Source organism: Chroicocephalus ridibundus, chromosome 7, assembly GCF_963924245.1.
Source record: "Chroicocephalus ridibundus chromosome 7, bChrRid1.1, whole genome shotgun sequence".
Classification (NCBI taxonomy): domain Eukaryota; kingdom Metazoa; phylum Chordata; class Aves; order Charadriiformes; family Laridae; genus Chroicocephalus; species Chroicocephalus ridibundus.
This window is the reverse complement of record NC_086290.1, coordinates 7353181-7370487: the sequence shown is the minus strand read 5'-3', so window position 1 is coordinate 7370487 and position 17307 is coordinate 7353181. Positions and strand designations below refer to the sequence as shown.

At 40.7% G+C, this 17307-nt stretch overlaps 1 protein-coding gene across 6 annotated transcripts in view; it reads left to right on the top strand.

Annotated features, from left to right (window-relative positions):
- The window catches only part of THSD7B (thrombospondin type 1 domain containing 7B), a 329550-nt gene that overhangs the window by 10740 nt on the left and 301503 nt on the right, over positions 1 to 17307 (top strand). For 4 of the 6 annotated variants that reach the window (XR_010071985.1, XM_063341433.1, XM_063341429.1 and 1 more), the window contains exon 2: positions 15909 to 15997. The exons of the other annotated variants lie outside the window; for them this stretch is intronic. The gene's annotated coding sequence lies outside the window, so the exon portion shown is untranslated. The remainder of the gene's footprint in view (positions 1 to 15908; positions 15998 to 17307) is intronic. 6 annotated transcript variants of the gene reach the window in all.

Here is a 17307-nt window from a genome sequence, read left to right as displayed (position 1 = left end):
GTTTCCAAAGAAAAATACTTCAGACTCAAGCTATGTATCCTTAGACTACATCAGTGATTTTAATTTTTGCCTTTTTATCTCTTAGGAGTTTCATGAGTTCTGTAAGGATCATGTGGGCTTGCTTGTTGGATCAAATAAGAATGAAGAAGGGAAACACTTAAGCTTGAACTCAACTTTAAATACTTGAGGTATTTCATTACAGTATGCGTATTTAAAAATTTTTAGCTGCTGTTTGGCAGAGTCAGGATTTACGTGCTCAGGATGGACAGTGAAGACCCCATTTGGCAGGTGTTCAAGATTGAATTTTTATACTAACAATATCTGCAATTACACATTATAGAAAATATTTGCGTTTTCCATGAATTCAAATCCCCAAGAATAAATAGTTGCAGGCTGAAATATTGGCAGCCTGGCAGTGTATTTAAGCTTGCTCCGTAGATTGCTGTTACACTTGTTTGCTCTCTGAGGATGTTGCTAGCAGAGCTAAAAAACCTCTGAGCTGATCTTTATCAAGCTTTTAAAGGGAGCAAAGTATGAGTGTCAAATTCTCTCTGAAATCCGAATAACTCTTTTTTTTGATGTTAAACTACCTAAAACTTTTCAAAAATAATACTAGATTTTTTCGCTGTTCTTTTAGGTGTTAGTTTTGTCAAGATACTTTTGCAGTGTAATGCTCTCGGTGGCAGAGCTTTTTGTATTCTCCTCAACGGATAAATGATTAATGGTCTCAACACTGCCTTCTGGATCACCTTGTAAGAGGTCTCCTTCATCAATCTGGCAAGGGGATTGTATGGCAGTTTGCACCCTAATTACAGTCCCCAGCTGGGGATGTGCTGCTTAACAGATTACTTGTAGCAGAAGTACAGTCGGCGCACATAGAGATGACCATGGAGTTGTTTGACACTGGGGTGCAAAAATTAGATTTCCTTTCTAGAAAAAAAATCCACTTCATAGAAGCAATGCAACAGATAAAAATGTTTAGCTGGAATTAACTCTGTAACTTAAAGGTTTAATAATAACAGCAGTTCTGTGTTTCCCTGTTTTCATCTTTTCCTTACCTTCTCTTGCAGCCTTATAGACAAGGGCAGTATTGCAAGCCAGAAATTTTATTACCAATAGAAACATTAAGGTATTCCACAGGGCAAAACAAAAGTGATTCAAAAGGTGCTTTTACAGATAATAAGTTTTAGCATTGAACAGTTTACCCAGAAGACAACAGATTATTTCTAGTGGTCTGTCGTTATTGTTGGCCTCTTTTCTGGCTCATTTGTGGTGTAATGCTGCTACTCAATTAAGATGTATTTCGGTAAAAACTATGAACGACAACTGCCCTGCTTCCACCAAGCATATTGCTAAGGGTATACGTATGTGCCTATCGCTCAGTCTGACAAATATGAGCGTGTTGCTGAGAAACAGCTTATTTAAGGACTAAGGCACGGATGAAAGCTTGCACAGCATCCAGTCAAACACAAGAGCAAAGTGCCCGTGTTGGTATTTGACAATGAGAAGATTTTGTGCTTTGGAAGGATGCAATTGCCAAATTGCTTTGCATGTATGTATCAGTGTTGTAGTAGTCAATATTGACAAATCAGACAACATTATGAATATCTTGGAAATCTGGAAAAAAAAATCTGTGTTTTTTTTTTTTTTTAATGAAAAGCTTTTATTTTAGTGACTTTTTTTTTTTAATTATTAAAAAAATCTGAGGATTGTCTGGGCACTGATAACTTCCTGCTGGGTGACACATACTTGAAGGATCAAGGCAGTGAAAAGAGGTACCAGTAGACTGAGGCTAGAGGTGGAAAACTTGTACTAGTTTTGCTTATATCCTGAAGAACTAGAATTGTAGGGATTAGTGTTTGTGTTTAGGACACAGTAGAAACCTCCAGTCGCGCAGTGGCTGCTGTGAAGGTGTGGGTGTGTCTGTCTGACTTCATCTAACTTGAAAGAGGAATGAAAAAAAAGTCTTACAACTCAGTGAAGTAGTAGTCAAATACATCTGACCTGTGTTTGAGTGCTATGGAATGGCAGCAAGTCTTGTGAGTCTTCTCTCCGTCTGTGAGCTCGACTGTCTCGGCGTATGAGTGGGAGCTGATGGGCATGTGTAAAGCAGGAATTTACCGCTGTTCTGTCCTGGGCTTGGAAGAAAATCTGCTCTGATGTTTTTACTCCTAGAGATGGTCAGATAATGGTTTGTTACCATGCATTTACTCTTTCTGGGTTTCCTTCCCCATGAGAAATGGAGGAATGGAGCCTAGGGTTGTTATATTATCTGGAAATCACATGCTGTATGGTGAAAACACTTCTGAGAGATAGTTTGAAAGGTGCTGGTTTCTTTGACTCAGATTTATGATCAGTTGAAACTTGTGGTGTTCCCGTGTTCTGGTTCCCGTTTGCTTCCTTGGCTCCTGTCAGAAGCAAGCAGTCCTTCCATGTCTTGTCCTCTGAGCTGAAAACTAAAGGCTGGCGGCTCAACTTCTCTTTATTGTCTTGTTAAAAAGCAGATGCAGTGTTTCCTTCATGTCTGTCTTTCAGACCTGATAGCAGCATGGTTTGCTGTTCTTGTGAGCGTTCATCACTCTTCTGTTTGCAGAAGCAATTGGAAGCAAATGACCCGGGTTGTTGTTATTACTCATATTTTGTTTTTGTTCTTTTCCCCAGTTCTGCGGCTTCAGCTCCTGATGTGTGTGAGCTGTGTCGACACGTTATGAAGCAACACGTCTCTGTCTGTAGTCGTGCATATTAATTGCCAAGCGAGGCACTGCCTCTCGCTGATCTTGGTGTTCCTTTGGCGGTTCTCTCAGGTTTTGTTCCAGAACAAATGCATCGTAGGTACTCGAGAGGAAAACATTTTCTCCTGAATTGCTTCAGCAAATGGAAACCCTTTTTCACTCTGGCTGAAGACTTTGTCTTGGCTGCAAGCCTGAGAGATTTAAACATTTGCTGTTCCTTTTATTGTTCAAACCTGCTCCTTTAAGTGAGCAAGCAGTCTGTCAAGTTATTAGAAATCATTACTTTGCCACAGAGTTATTGAATGAATGTGAAAACAGGTGTTCGTCAGATTTTACCTTCTGGACTGAATGTTTTTGATGTTTTGGGAACTTTTATCTACAGTCAGCCATTGTGCTTTGTATAGGAGAAGGCTTGATTTAGATTATCTGAGCAATCAGGGAGCAGAGATGCAGTTCTGTGATTCATAATTGAAATTTAGCCTTTAGATTAACTTCATTAGTATGCTGTTGAACAAGGACAGGGTCTTAATAAATGAAAAAATCCTTCTGGGCTTAAGCACTGAGTGCCACAATAGGTCTTTGCAGTTCATGATGAATTTTTTATTTTTGCTGTGACAGCATTATTTTTTATTTGACCATGCTCTTTTTGTCTTTATTCGTCAAAATTGTAGAAATATTACAGAGAGAAATAGAGAAAGGTTTTATCTACTGTGAGGTGAAACCCAGAATTCTTCTAGTAAAGCCATGTTTATGAGCCATTCTGAGATCAAGAAAAGGAACTTCAGAAAGTAGACTTCAGTTTCCTTTCTAACTGATAATTTAGATTAATGAGTGAAACCTTACTTGTATTCTTAAAATACTTGAAACTTTTTGGGGAAATAGAAACTACGCAATCTCCAGTCATTAGACAGTAGGCTTGTAAATGTTTATAAAAATTGTACCTGTTTATCCTACTGAGATGAAAAATACCCATTTTTAGCTTCCAGATTTTGACTACTTTGTAAATTCTTGATCTTGATTATCGTTGCTTTTTTTTTTTTGCCTTTTTTTTTTTTTCTCCATATCTGGATTTGCTTTAGGTCATGGTTCAGCAAAGCGCTCAACAGCACTTGAGGACATGTTTTGAAGTCACTTGGACTTCGGGTAACTTACTAAAGCTGACTTGCGTTGCCAGAGAGATGTGTTACTGTAATGCATTATGTCATGTAACGCGTTATATCAGTGCATTTCGAATCTACATCCTTTATTGGATGCGGAGGAAAACATAGTGACAAAGGATGAGGAAAAGGCTGAGGTACTTAATGTCTTCTTTCCCTCAGTCTTTAATAGTAAGACCAGTTGTTCTTGGGGTACCCGGCCCCCTGAGCTGGAAGATGGGGATGGAGAGCAGAAGGAAGCCCCCATAACCCAAGGGGAAATGGTTAGCAACCTGCTCCAGCACTTAGACACACAGAGGTCTATGGGGCCAGATGGGATCCACCCGAGGGTACTGAGGGAGCTGGCAGAAGTGCTCACTGAGCCACTTTCCGTCACTTACCACTAAACAGGGAGGTCCCAGTTAACTGGCGTCTAGCAAATGTGACACTCGTCCCCAAGAAGAGCCGGAAGAATGATCTGGGGAACTACGGGCCTATCAGCCTGACCTCAGTGCCTGGGAAGGTTATGGAGCAGATCATCCTGAGTGCCATCACATGGCATGTGCAGGACAACCAGGCGATCAATCCCAGTCAGCATGGGTTCATGAAAGGCAGGTCCTGTTTGACAAACCTGATCTCCTTCTGTGACAAGGTGACCCACTTGGCGAATGAGGGAAAGGCTGGGGGTGTCGTTTACCTGGACTTTAGTGAAGCTTTTGGCATGATTTCCTACAGCATCCTCCTGGAGAAACTGGCTGCCCATGGCTTGGATGGGCGTACGCTTCACTGGGTAAAAAACTGTCTGGAGGGCCAGGCCCAGAGAGTGGTGGTGAATGGAGTTCAATCCAGATGGCAGCCGGTCACGACTGGTGTTCCCCAGGGCTCGGCCTTGGGGCCTGTTCTCTTTGATATCTTTATGAACGATCTGGATGAGGGGATCGAGTGCACCCTCAGTAGATTTGCAGAGGACACCAAGTTGGGTGGGAGTACTGACCTGCTTGAGGGTAGGAAGGCGTTGCAGAGGCATCAGGACAGGCTGGATCCGTGGGCCGAGACCAACAGTGTGAGGTTCAACAAGGTCAAGTGCTGGGTCCTGCACGTGGGTCACAACAACCCCATGGAGCGCTACAGGCTTGGGGAGGAGCGGCTGGATGCCTGCCCAGCAGAAAAGGACCTGGGGCTGTGGGTTGACAGTCGGCTGAATATGATCCAGCAGTGTGCCCAGGTGGCCAAGGCTACCAGCATCCTGGCCCGTGACAGGAACAGCGTGGTGAGTAGGACTAGGGCAGTGATCGTCCCCCTGTACTTAGCACTGGTGAGGCCCCACCTCGAGTGCTGTGTCCAGTTTTGGGCCCCTCAGTACAAAATAGACACTGAGATGCTGGAGCAGGTCCAGAGAAGGGCAACGGAGCTGGTGAGGGGTCTGGAGAACAAGCCTTATGAGGAGCGGCTGAGGGAGCTGGGGGTGTTCATCCTGGAGAAGAGGAGGCTGAGGGGAGACCTTATCACCCTCTACAACTACCTGAAAGGAGGGGGTAGTGTGGTGGGGCTCGGTCTCTTCTCCCAAGTAACAGGTGATAGGACAGAGGAAGTGGCCTCAAGCTGTGCCAGGGGAGGTTTAGGATGGATATTAGGAAAAATTTCTTCACCAAAAGGGTTATCAAGCATTGGCACAGGCTGCCCAGGAAAGTGGTGGGGTCACCATCCCTGGAGGTATTTAAAAGATGTGTAGATGTGGTGCTCAGAGTCATCGTTCAGCAGTGGACGCTACAGTGCCAGCTTAACGGTGATCTTAAAGGTCTTTTCCAACCTAAACGACTCTATGATTCTCTGTATACCTCGCAATAGCCCGGGTGCCATCAGTGTAAAAGGGAGTATTGAGACTTCTCCAGGTGGAATTTTCTTGCATGAAATAAAGGTTAATGTAGTTGAACTTAGAATGACTGGGCTGTAACTGTGAGGAAGTTATTGGTTTTGTTTGTTAGTATGTTATTGTATTTGTATACAATGTTTTGTATGCTTTGCATGGTTTTATGGAAGATTTGGATAGATTCTCATTTGTTAGTCATAGAGCAGTACTAAGAAAGTAAGTTCAAGAAAAAATTCCAGTTACCAGAATGGAAAAGAAGATATTAAGGTTTTTTGGTTCCTTCCCATCCTCACAGTTACTCTTGATCTCCCTAAAACCTGTATCAGAATATTTTGAGTTGTCTGTACACGTGCTCCTCAGCGGAGAGTTGTACATTTGATGTAATCCTCTGTGCTTTGAGGTGGCATGGCATCTGCTTCTGCAAGAATGGATTACAAATGTAGCTTTTTTTCTGCATGCAGCCTTGAGGGAAGCACGGATTGCTGAACAACAGAGCACGTTGGTGTTGAGTGCTTGAAAGGTTGGGAGCCGAGTTTGAACTCCTTACGTGGAGCCTGTGCGGCTCCTTGAAGAAGTTTAGCTCTGGGGAGCTTTGTGGCTTACTGCAGCTGAGAGTCTGGGGTAAACGCAGTAGTGATGTTGGGAAGTTTGGAAAAGAAAAATGAAGAGAAAATCATGTTGTAACATGAGTGGTGTGTTAGGGTCTTTGAGTATCTGTGAAAAGCATAGATTGTGATTTCCTGACATATCTGAATGGGATATACGTTATACTTTTCCATAGAGTTTGGAGTGGGAGGGGATACTTAAAAAATGCTGGAAGTTGTGACAGAAAAATTAGCTTGTAATATGGAGTTTAATAATTCCCGTTGTTTCCTCCTATGGAAGACCAGTCCTAACCAGCAGAAGTAGTGTACATCCCCAAATGTCTTAATTATCCCATAAAGCTACTGTTAGACAATCTTGACATAAGATAGACTAAGGGGAGGGGGGACACTTGAAAACTTCGCCATTGCTAGTTTCTAGCTTATTGCAACTGCTTCGTGGAAGAAGTTAAATATTTGACCTCTAGAAGGATCCAGGCACAAAAATATAAAATAAAAGTAATTTCTAACTCTCTTTTTTTTCCTTTTTTTTTTTTTCTGGAAGACAAAATTTTGACTATTTGCTACGCCTTTGAGCAGTGCTCAGAGTATAAGATACTGTATTTAGTTTTAAAAAAGGAAGCCTAATCTCTAAGAGCTTGCATTTTTCTCAGGGAAAACCATGTGTAGAGAAAGAAGACAGAGAAAAGGAAGTAAATTAGACAACTATGGAATTCAGATAACATTTAACTGTAGTCCAGTAGTACAAAGTTTGAATGATGAACTACTCAAAGACCAGAAGATAAACTTGATCTCCCCGTAATCATTAACATTACGCTCGATAGATACCATGAGAGCAAGCACAGTTTGTGAAGATACTTGCATAAGGGACTGTGATGGCTTTGGTTCACTTAATAAAGTGGGGTTTCCAGAGGGAAAAATGGTATGAGACAAGTAAAAAAAAAAAAAAAAAAAAAAAAAAATCTAAAGAGGTGTGTGTGGGGGGGGAAAGTCATGTTTGCTTTTCAGGGAACCACTGTTGATGCTTATTTCAGCAAGGTGCTGGAAATATGTGATAATTTCCTTGGGGATGCTCAAGGAATGTGCTCTCCAATATTTTTTGTATAATAGAGAACCTACCTGTTACCAGAGTGTTTCTGTTCATCCCAACCCTTAGGTTGGGAGCAGTCTCCCGGCATTGGCAGCTCCAGCTGGGGAGTGTGTTCAGCCCTTGCATCCCCTGGAAAACTTGTGGCTGAGCTCAGGTACTACTTAACTGCCAGGTCACGGCTGCCCTTGCTCAATATGTTTAAACAGTCATTTGTCTGCAAAATTCAATGGTAAAATCACAGATGGAGAAATGAGCCGAAGCCTTCAGTTACTTGTACAGTTACAAAGGTTAAACCGGAAAAGTTTGTTTGTGTGATGTGGTGGTGGTCAAATGTTCCCTCTTCTGGTGTTCTTGATGGAACACAGTGCTAATGGAGAGTTTTCCTGAGTATGCTGGCGTTTATGGCTGGTCTCTCATCTGAAGTCTAACATAAGGTACAGACAAATTTAACCTTTTAACCACAATAGAGTTTATTTTTCTTATGCAGGGGTTAGTGTGACCAGTCACCTTAATTAAAATGGACAATACTTTATTTCTTTGGACATCTGAAAGTATATAATTTCTGTATTTAATTGACTACTTAGTTACTCCTTCCTCAATGAAGGGTAGGACCTGTCTCCTCCATCTCTTTGGTGACTTGTTGACTAACTCTGTGTAAGGTGTCTCCTCTGCTGAATCTTGTATCATGCTGTCTAGTAACTAGGATACTAGATACTAATACATAAAATACGTGTTGCTCGTTATTGGTCCTTGATTGACACCATGACATAATGACAGTTGCCTGATGTGGTGTGACTGATCCTGTCCGTATAACCTCTAAGAACATTGTAAGACATAGATATCCTTATTCTAATGAAAAATGCTGTTAATAAGCTTTAGCTTCTCTAAGACAGATGTGTATGAAACACAACCACAAGGGAAAACCTTTCACTGAACTAACAGCTTCTCCTGTATGTTCTTGGTCTCTGCGCTTTTTTCCCCCTTGTTGCCTCTTTTCATGAACGCAGCCAGAAGAGGAAATGCAAAATGGGAAAATGTTGAAACCCACCAAAGACAGTGTGATATTTCTTGTTGATTTAAATGGAAATGCAAAAGCTGGTGGTCTTGTATTTAACTTTAAATAAATTTCCCACCGTATGGAAGCACTGTCCAGAAATAAACTATTTCAGATTCCTTTCTGTTCTCTAGGAACATAACAAGATGAAGTCTGAAAATCACTATAACGGGAAAGAATTTAAGCAAATATGAAAAAGTTTGAGTAGAGTTTGCTTTCAACTTTTAATATTATTATTTTTCTATTCCAGATTTTGATATTTTTTTTCTTGATTAATTCACAGAATCACAGCTGGAGCTTTTAAAATATCTATTTGCACGTGGAAAGTATCTGTTAGGTTGTTTCTATTGAAACAGAGCTTAATCTTTGGATTCACTGATCCTCTTCTAGCCAGAGCTGTCACTTACTACAGGTCAGTTCAGGCACACTATAAATCAGTACCTTCTTACTAGTCAATCAGTGATCGACTCAATTTTGCAGCACTGGAAGGCAGTCTTTTCTAGTTTAAAACTAAGTTAATGTGGCCTAAAAGGGTTGCTTGCATAGCTAGGAGCTTGGAGTTCTGGAGCCACGCCTGGTATTATTGGTTTGCAGTGCGGGCTCAGGCAAATAATTTCACATTTACAACAGAGAAATACTTGTGCTTGAGTCTTTCTCTTATTCCCTCCCCCACCCTTTTCTTTTTCTCCTGTGTTAAACTTCAGTTCTTTAAGGACCTGGTATCCAATACCATGTTCACAGTATTTCAGCTTCCCTAGTATCTGGAAGTGCTTAGAGATGGAGAATCATGTGCCCTGGTGTGTCTCTCAGATGGAGATCTACATGCGAATGGAGGTTTAAAAAAATAAAACCGGCATGTTTGTAAAGGCCTTTGACACCTCTGCAAAATAATTGCAAACAAGACTAAACGGACCTTTACAATGTCTTCAAAAGTTTAATAGAATATTGATTTTCTTTTGAAGGTATGGAAAGCCTTCATCCCATGCCATGTCCTGTCTATGCCACAGCCCATAGACTGGAAACACTCAAATCCTTTGCGGAACTGAATAGTGCATAAGAAGTGCATCACGATGGGACTGAACTCTGCGTGTTCCTGTTAAAAAGCACTCTGGAGTCACGAAGTCCGCTGATGTGCAGTTTTGATTTTTGTGCCTTGTACTCCAGAAGAGCTGCTCTCTCCCATACTGGTATTCCCGTGAAGAGAAGACCTGTGTCTATATCCTTGTACCTCTCTGAGATTCAAAGTTAGCTCATGAATATGTGGTGTAGCCTTTCAATAATCCCAGTGAATGAGAAAGCACTGCTAGTGTGAAGATGCAAAGCTCGCTAGTAAAAAAAAGAAAAATCCCTTAAAAAACATTCACTTTTTAAAATGGAACAAAGTTCAGACTTTTGTAATTGTTTCAAAATTAAGTATGCTTTATAAGTAATAACAAATTAAATCTGTTTTCCTGAGGCAAACGAAACTACAAGGATAACTGATAGCAAATCAAAGGAAAGCAGGAATGGACTTTTATCTTCTCACCCCCCCACCCTTGCTGTCTGGTCTTCAGCTGTGGTATTCTCCTTCGTACTTTGAAATTGCCCCAGTTAGGTTGGTCTGAAGTTATTCATGCTATGAGGGAAATGAGGAAAATGTTTTTACATTAGAAAGGTGTTTCATCTGACTAGCCTTGAAAGGTTTTTTTTTTTTATTATTTTTTTTTTTTTACAAGCAGTAGTTCCATTTTGAAAAATACAGCCAGCATCATAGTGTGGGCAAGTGAGGAAATCAAAGAAATACATTTTCTGACAGTATGGTGTATTTTTTTGCTTATCAGAATGACTCTGAAATTCTGTTCTCTTGAAGCAACAACAAGGAAATATTTCTGGTTTTCTGATTAGGAAAAAAAAAAGGGAAATATTCTGTCTGATCTGCAGAATATACTTGGAGCAATTCCAGCGCGGCGAGGGATGCTCTGGCTAGTGAACAGATCAGGATCCTGCAAGGAATGCTGCCCTCGGTGCGTAGTGTTCAGTGGAGCATCTCTGACTTATTTAGCTCTTTTATGTCTCAATATTTTGTGTTTGCTGAAAAGTAACTGTTAGTGTTCTGCGTTGGGTTTGCTGCCGGTGTCACGAGTGTGACTGAGTTGCTGAATCGGTGCTCCCCGAAGGAGCTTTGCCATTTGGACTGAACGGACGTGGCACACGCAGCCACATCCTCAGCTCTCCTGGATGCGCATAAGCAGCAGCTGTGGCAAGCTGAAGATTAGTCCAAAAAGGTTGTTTCCATGCATCTTTAGTTCCTCTAAATATATGCCTGTATATTTGCCAAATTTTCTGAGTAATTATTCAATTAAAACTTGAATATTTGAAGAAACTAAAACAAATGAGTTGTGATAACATTATATATGACTGAATTTGCATATTCTGTTTAATAGATACAAATTGTTACTGTGTTTGGTTAAATTTGTCATCATTTGCCCTGCTTTACTATTGTTTTGGATGCAAAAAAAATTAAGGTCTGATCTTGTAAATTCTTAGTCTTCTACAGAGACTTGCTGGCATCCGTGTAGGAGTTGGTTGACTGACTCAAGCATGTGTCTGCTGATGTTTCCACTCTGTCTTCTCTTTTCTGGTTGCTCCTTGGTGCCATTTAGAGTTTGACCACTGCAATGCTGGAGCAGCAGCAGCTGTAGAGATGAGAATGAACCGAAGCCAGCGCTTGTAAAGATGCGAGTTAATAATATATTTATAAGCATACTATATATAGGTACTTTGATATCAATATATACTATTAAATAATGTATAAAGTATTTACAGGAAAGAAATTTCAGCTTTGCAGAAGCAATTGCATGTACAATTACTTGGCAAAAAGAATTGCATGCTATGTTGTACGTATAGATAACGTTATTCTGTTTAAAACCAAGTGGAAAATTGCTGTAAACATCCAGAATGGATCTGGATGACTAACAGATCTTGAAGCATGTTCTAAAATTGTTTAGAGGAACCTTTTGAGTAGTAAATAGACTTTAAAAGCCCACGTGACTTTGATCTTAAGGATTGGAGCATCTTCTGTGAGAGATTTGTCAGTGTGGGAGATGCAGTGTTTTAGTGAGCTACCCCTAGAATAGTTCCCTTGGGGAGCTCGGGATTATTGGAAATCTCTCCACCAAGTGTTGGGAATATTTGTTTGGTCTTGCTTTTTTTTTAACAGAAGAAGCACTAGTTGTATGATAGGATTTTGGAGACTGAATAATGTTCTTTGATTATATAGAAGAAAATGAGAGCTACTCAGCAGTGTAGATGATTTGTCTTCAAATCCAGTAAGGCAGGTGGTCATAGGCAGAAGCCAGAAATCCCTGTGTAAATGTTAACACTTATTAAAATCAATGTTTTTCTTTCTGTAGTTTCGGCATGTTAAGGGGAGAAAGGGGAAGAAAAGGTTAATCAAATACCAGTATAAACGATGTGTTGGCTTATACGGCAATCATTTCTTATTTCTATTCAAAGGCATTAAGCTATAATTATAAGTAAGTTTTCTAGTTTATATGTGTAAACCAAACCAAAACCACCAACCAACCAATGAGAAAAAAACCCAAACCCCCAAAAAACAACCTGAAAACAAACAAACCAAACACTGCTTTGTTTAAGAAACAGTAACAGAGGTCAGATGAACCGACTGATGACTCAGGAAGTTTTGTCCCATGTCCCATCACCTCGTGCTCACGGAGGGCAATACGGTTGATGCGTTTGCATTTCCTCTAGCACACATCGTGTCACTTGGATCAGATTTAAGCTGTTTGACAGACAATTATTTCAAGATCGTTCTTGTTTGAAATAATGTGGTAAGTAGTAGGGAAAAAAGAAAACCACAGAGAGCATAGCCAAGAAGAGCAGTTGAGCTTAAGGAAGTTGGGGCTCAATACGAGCGGTGGTGTTCTCAGGCGACCACCGTGCTGGAGGTGATGCTGGAGACTTGCAGGAGATGCCTGTGGGGGCACATCCTTCTCCTGGGGCTTTGGAGGGAAGCTGCTACTGCCATGGTTTCTTCTGGTCACAAGATGCTGCTGTCATACCTGCTCTTTCTTGGCTCCCCAAGGGCTCATGCTGAGGAGAAGCAACCACAAGAGCTTGTGGTGAGGACTTAGGGCTACCTTCAAGTGTTCCCTTATTACTCTGTCACAGCGCCATCCCAGTATCGTCCACAGGGATCCTTACCTCAAAACAACCTGACATTGAATGAGGGTAATACATTGCTCAATGATGATGATGGATTTGCTAATGTTATTTGACATATCTTTCATGTTAAAATTAATGTCGTCTTTGATGTCGTGAAGGTTGAATTCGGAGAAGGTAATTGATCCTTGAACTGAAAAGATGTCTTCAATGTTCTTGGCAGTTACTAGTAGTTCGGGTTGCAGCTGTGTCCTAGCTGTCATTCTATTTGCAGACCAGCCTCTCAGCTTGGTGGGTAAAGCACCAAAACTGGAAATGTCACATGAACATGTGGAAACAGCAAAAACTGAGTGATTTGGGAGTTTTTTGCCTAGGATTTCTTAAAGTCGCAAGCATGTCTGCATCATCTTTTTTCATTTAGGCCTACGTAAATTATTAAAATATACATGGGAAAAAAAGGTAATTTATTTGCAATTAGTACTGGATAATATTATTAGTTTTCTCCAATGTGTAGGATTATTGTTTTAGAATTAAAAAATGTTGCCTCCAGAAACTTTTTTGAATTTTACTTTACAGAAGATAGTGAAGGTTCAGGTACTCATCCTTTGAAATGTGTTTCGGGGTGGTGGGGCAGCCCTGAAATGCCTCCTGCATCCTTTAATTCTGGGTGCAGATATCATGGATTCCTGACTGCTTGTGTTAGTTGCATAATCAAAATTTTTGGAAGTTGTTTGCCCAATAGCAAAAAATTCTGATGCTAACCGCTTCTTCTGATCTGTGATGTGAAAGCTTTGTGTGGGGGAGACTACCATCGTTATGGTGGAATTTATCGCCTGTTACCGTACTGGGCGCATAGGAATGCAGGTAGAAAGCGACTGATGAAATTCAGTGATACGTTCACTATTACAGCTGCAATATTGCAAATTCATTAGCAAGTGACTCTTGAAACTATAGCTGAGTAACTCTTGAGAGTCCAGATGCAATGGAGAACTCTGATCCAAGGTCTCAGGCTCTGGACTGTTGCTTTTATTTTTCTGCATCGAGAAGGAAAGTGAGATTTGATTAGAAATTGCTTGGTCTGTGTAGGCACAGAGATGTATTAGGGCATGATAAACAAATTGTGCTTCTGTGTTTCTACAGTGATTTTTTTTTTTTTTTAAATAATCTTCTTTTGGGGGTGGAGTCTTTAATCTGAAAATTTGATTATTCTCGCCTTAGTATGTAGAATGGTAGAGTGCAGTTTTCTAGAATACTGTCTTTGGTGGACACTCATCAAAATCAGTAGCAATCTCAAAATAATTATTACTACCCCTGACATGACCAAGTTTGTGTGAATGTTTGGTTACTAAATAACTATTCAAAGTATTTTAAATGATACCTTTCACTATAAACATGCTATGACAGATGAAGTTACATATTTAACATTTTGTTTCAAAATTCTTCCCTATTTTCCTGAACTGTCAAGTGTATTTTCCTTATTACTTGATTAAGGCCAGCAACATTATTATTTTAATCCATTTCTTGGATATAGTAATAAGACTGTGCAGCAGTCGCTGACAAGGCATTAATTCATTGTAATACTGTTATCAACAAACTTCTAATAGCTTTAAATACATCTGTCATATTAAATGCTCATGTATAGGTAAATTGGGAAAAGTTGTTTTCAAATTCAAGGAAAGTGCCAAAGAATGCTATTTGTCCCTAATTAAATATTGAGGACTTTTGTATTAAATATTTAATTGGCCAGCTGTACTGCAGTCAAGTAGTGGAGAAATGATAAAACCCTGCATTGGCACTTAAAGACCGTTTCTGGGGCAGTTAAGTGACCTGTTGCTAAATGAATTGGAAGGAAGTGGCTTAAATAAAAAAATCTTTGGTGTGTTCCTACCACTGCTGGTCCGGAGAAGTGGCCCTTGTTAATCACGTGGCTACACCAGGGCTCTTCTGAGCCATTTTATATATAAGTGCGCTGAGGACCTATTTCTGAATTTTGTCTTTCTGAAGAAGGAGTCCAGGAAGTCTGGAAAGGCCACAAGGGACAGGGGGAAAGCAGGAAACGCTCTTTCTGTTGCGCAAGAAGTCTGTATCAAAATTGGCATTAAAACAATGCAAATTGAAATGGTTCAGGTTGATAGAATTTTTGTCAATTTTACAGGCTACTTTGAAGGAGATAGTTACTAAGAAAAAGCGAAGGTGCTCTTTCACAGTGTGTGAAATAGTCCTTGCACGTTGAGGAGAAAACGTAAAGACAAAAGGGAAGTAGCAGGCAGCAGTTACACTCGCGTTCACAGGATGGTTGATTTGGAAAGAGCTTAGATCTGGCCTTTTTAGTTGTCTGTTTGGAACACTACATATATTTAGTTTATAAATGGGTAACTCAGCTATAAAGGATGTGAAGACAAAGCTTTAGACGTGGAAATACTAGAGTACTCTGTAAAATTGTCATGGGCCCAGAAGGCCTCAGAAAAAAACATAAAATATGTGTGGTGTGAGGCAGTGTTGCATTATCAGTTGGTCCAGGACCCTGGGATTTGGGGTTGTATTCTCAAGCTTAAATTCTGTGTCTCAGTAATGGACACCTGTCCCTAATGTGGAGACAAAAACTTTCTTATGAACCTTAGTAGTTGTTTCTAAGATGCTTTGAGGACTGTGTGTGTTGGGAGCTCCGTGTGAAATGTGTTATTCCAGTCGTCATGAGAGGTGACGTGATGGCTCTGTTCCGTTCGCTCATCCTCTCCCTTCCACTCTGTCTCTCCCACCCCTCCATAAATAGATGACAAAGGAAGATCAGCCTCAGATCTCAAGATGAATGACAATTTGGCTTCAGATGACCTGGGCACACATTTGTCCAAAATTATTTTAGCCTGAAAATTGAGAGAGGGTTTAAACTGTAAATGAGCGAAACACTGGCAAGGCATCTCAGCCTGAGGGTTTACGTATCTGGAGTCTCTGTCTCTGCTGTTATATACCAGAGAGTGAAACTTCCTTGGATATAACTTCAGTTTGATTTTTACTAGTTTTTGTTTTGTTGTCGACAGTGTATTAAAGCTAGGTCACACTAGACATGCACTGGTGTTTGTGTGCTTGGATTAATCAGATTATGAGGTTTAAGGAATGGAAAGCATGTTCATCCTGATCAAAGACAGTTGAGATTTTGGCTTTCTTCTGTAGCACATGGGATCATGCATGTTCCTGGATCATCTGGGTGTTTGACCTGGCAGATGATAATGCCCATGATCTCTTCTTCTGTATTTCTGTTCCAGGCTACAGTCCTGACTACCGGCTTTTACTCCAGACTTGGTTTCTTACTGAATGTTTGAAGTTGCTGGTAGTGTGTGAGAAGACATGCAGGGTAGGTGTTTTATTGACTTGTAGATTAAACTTCTGCCACACCTTTCTGTTGCTGTGGGGGGCTGGGCTGAGTGATGCAGGTAGTTCTTCCTTTGTTATGTTCCTTGAACATATTAGCGATGTTTTTTTCCAAGTGGAGGTGTTATTTATTACTGTTGTAATGAATTTTGTGATTGAATTAATGAAATGTGAAAAGAATTCCTGATTTCACTGGGATGTTGTAAAGCTGCACCTTTTAATTGTGTGAGTTAGTGTAAAAAGTAGCAAGATTTACTAAAAATGGACATTATGCTGTGCAAGTGTGCTAGCATACTACAAATTCAGCCAGTACACGACATCCTGACATTTAATAGTTTTATTATTCTGTTTGGTCATTTCTGAGCAAAGTGTGTCAGTGAGAACTACATAAAATGCTCTTTCTTATAGACCAGTGAGTTTGAATGCATTTCACGTACTGGATTTGCACATTCTTTTTTTTTTTTTTTTTTTCTTCCCCCCACTAGGCATCAGGTATTTCCTTTCTCCGAATATTATCCATGTGTGTATGTCATTATTGTTTTTATATTTGAAAGTATCTAAGTTGTGGCACATATAACGAACAAGGATGTATGGGGTGCATAGCACAGACCCAAGAGTAGTCAGTGACGACTGTCGTATGTAGGACAGAGAAAGGGAAATGCTTCAGTTAAGACATTGAATTGAAACTAATGCAACCGAAGTCCACTAAGTGGGAAAGGTTACCCAAAATTCGTATTTATTTTAGAATCATAGAATTGTTAGGGTTGAAAGGGACCTTAAAGATCATCTAGTTCCAACCCCCCTGCCCTGGCCAGGGACACCTCCCACGAGACCAGGTTGCTCAAAGCCCCGTCCAGCCTGGCCTTGAACACCTCCAGGGATGGGGCAGCCACAGCTTCTCTGGGCAACCTGTTCCAGTGTCTCACCACCCTCATGGTGAAGAACTCGTTCCTAATCTGAAATCTGAATCTAGTCTGAATCGACCCATCTCTAGTTTTAATCCATTCCCTCTAGTCCTACCATTACCTGACATCCTAAAAAGTCCCTCACCAGCTTTCTTGTAGGCCCCCGAAAGATACTGGTAGGCCACTATAAGGTCTCCTCGGAGCCGCCTTTTCTCCAGACTGAACAACCCCAACTCTCTCAGTCTGTCCTCATAGGAGAGGTGCTCCAGCCCTCTGGTCATCCTTGTGGCCCTTCTCTGGACACGTTCTAGTACGTCCATATCTTTTTTGTAGTAGGGGCTCCAGAATTGGAAGCAGTACTCCAGATGGGGTCTCACGAGAGTGGAGT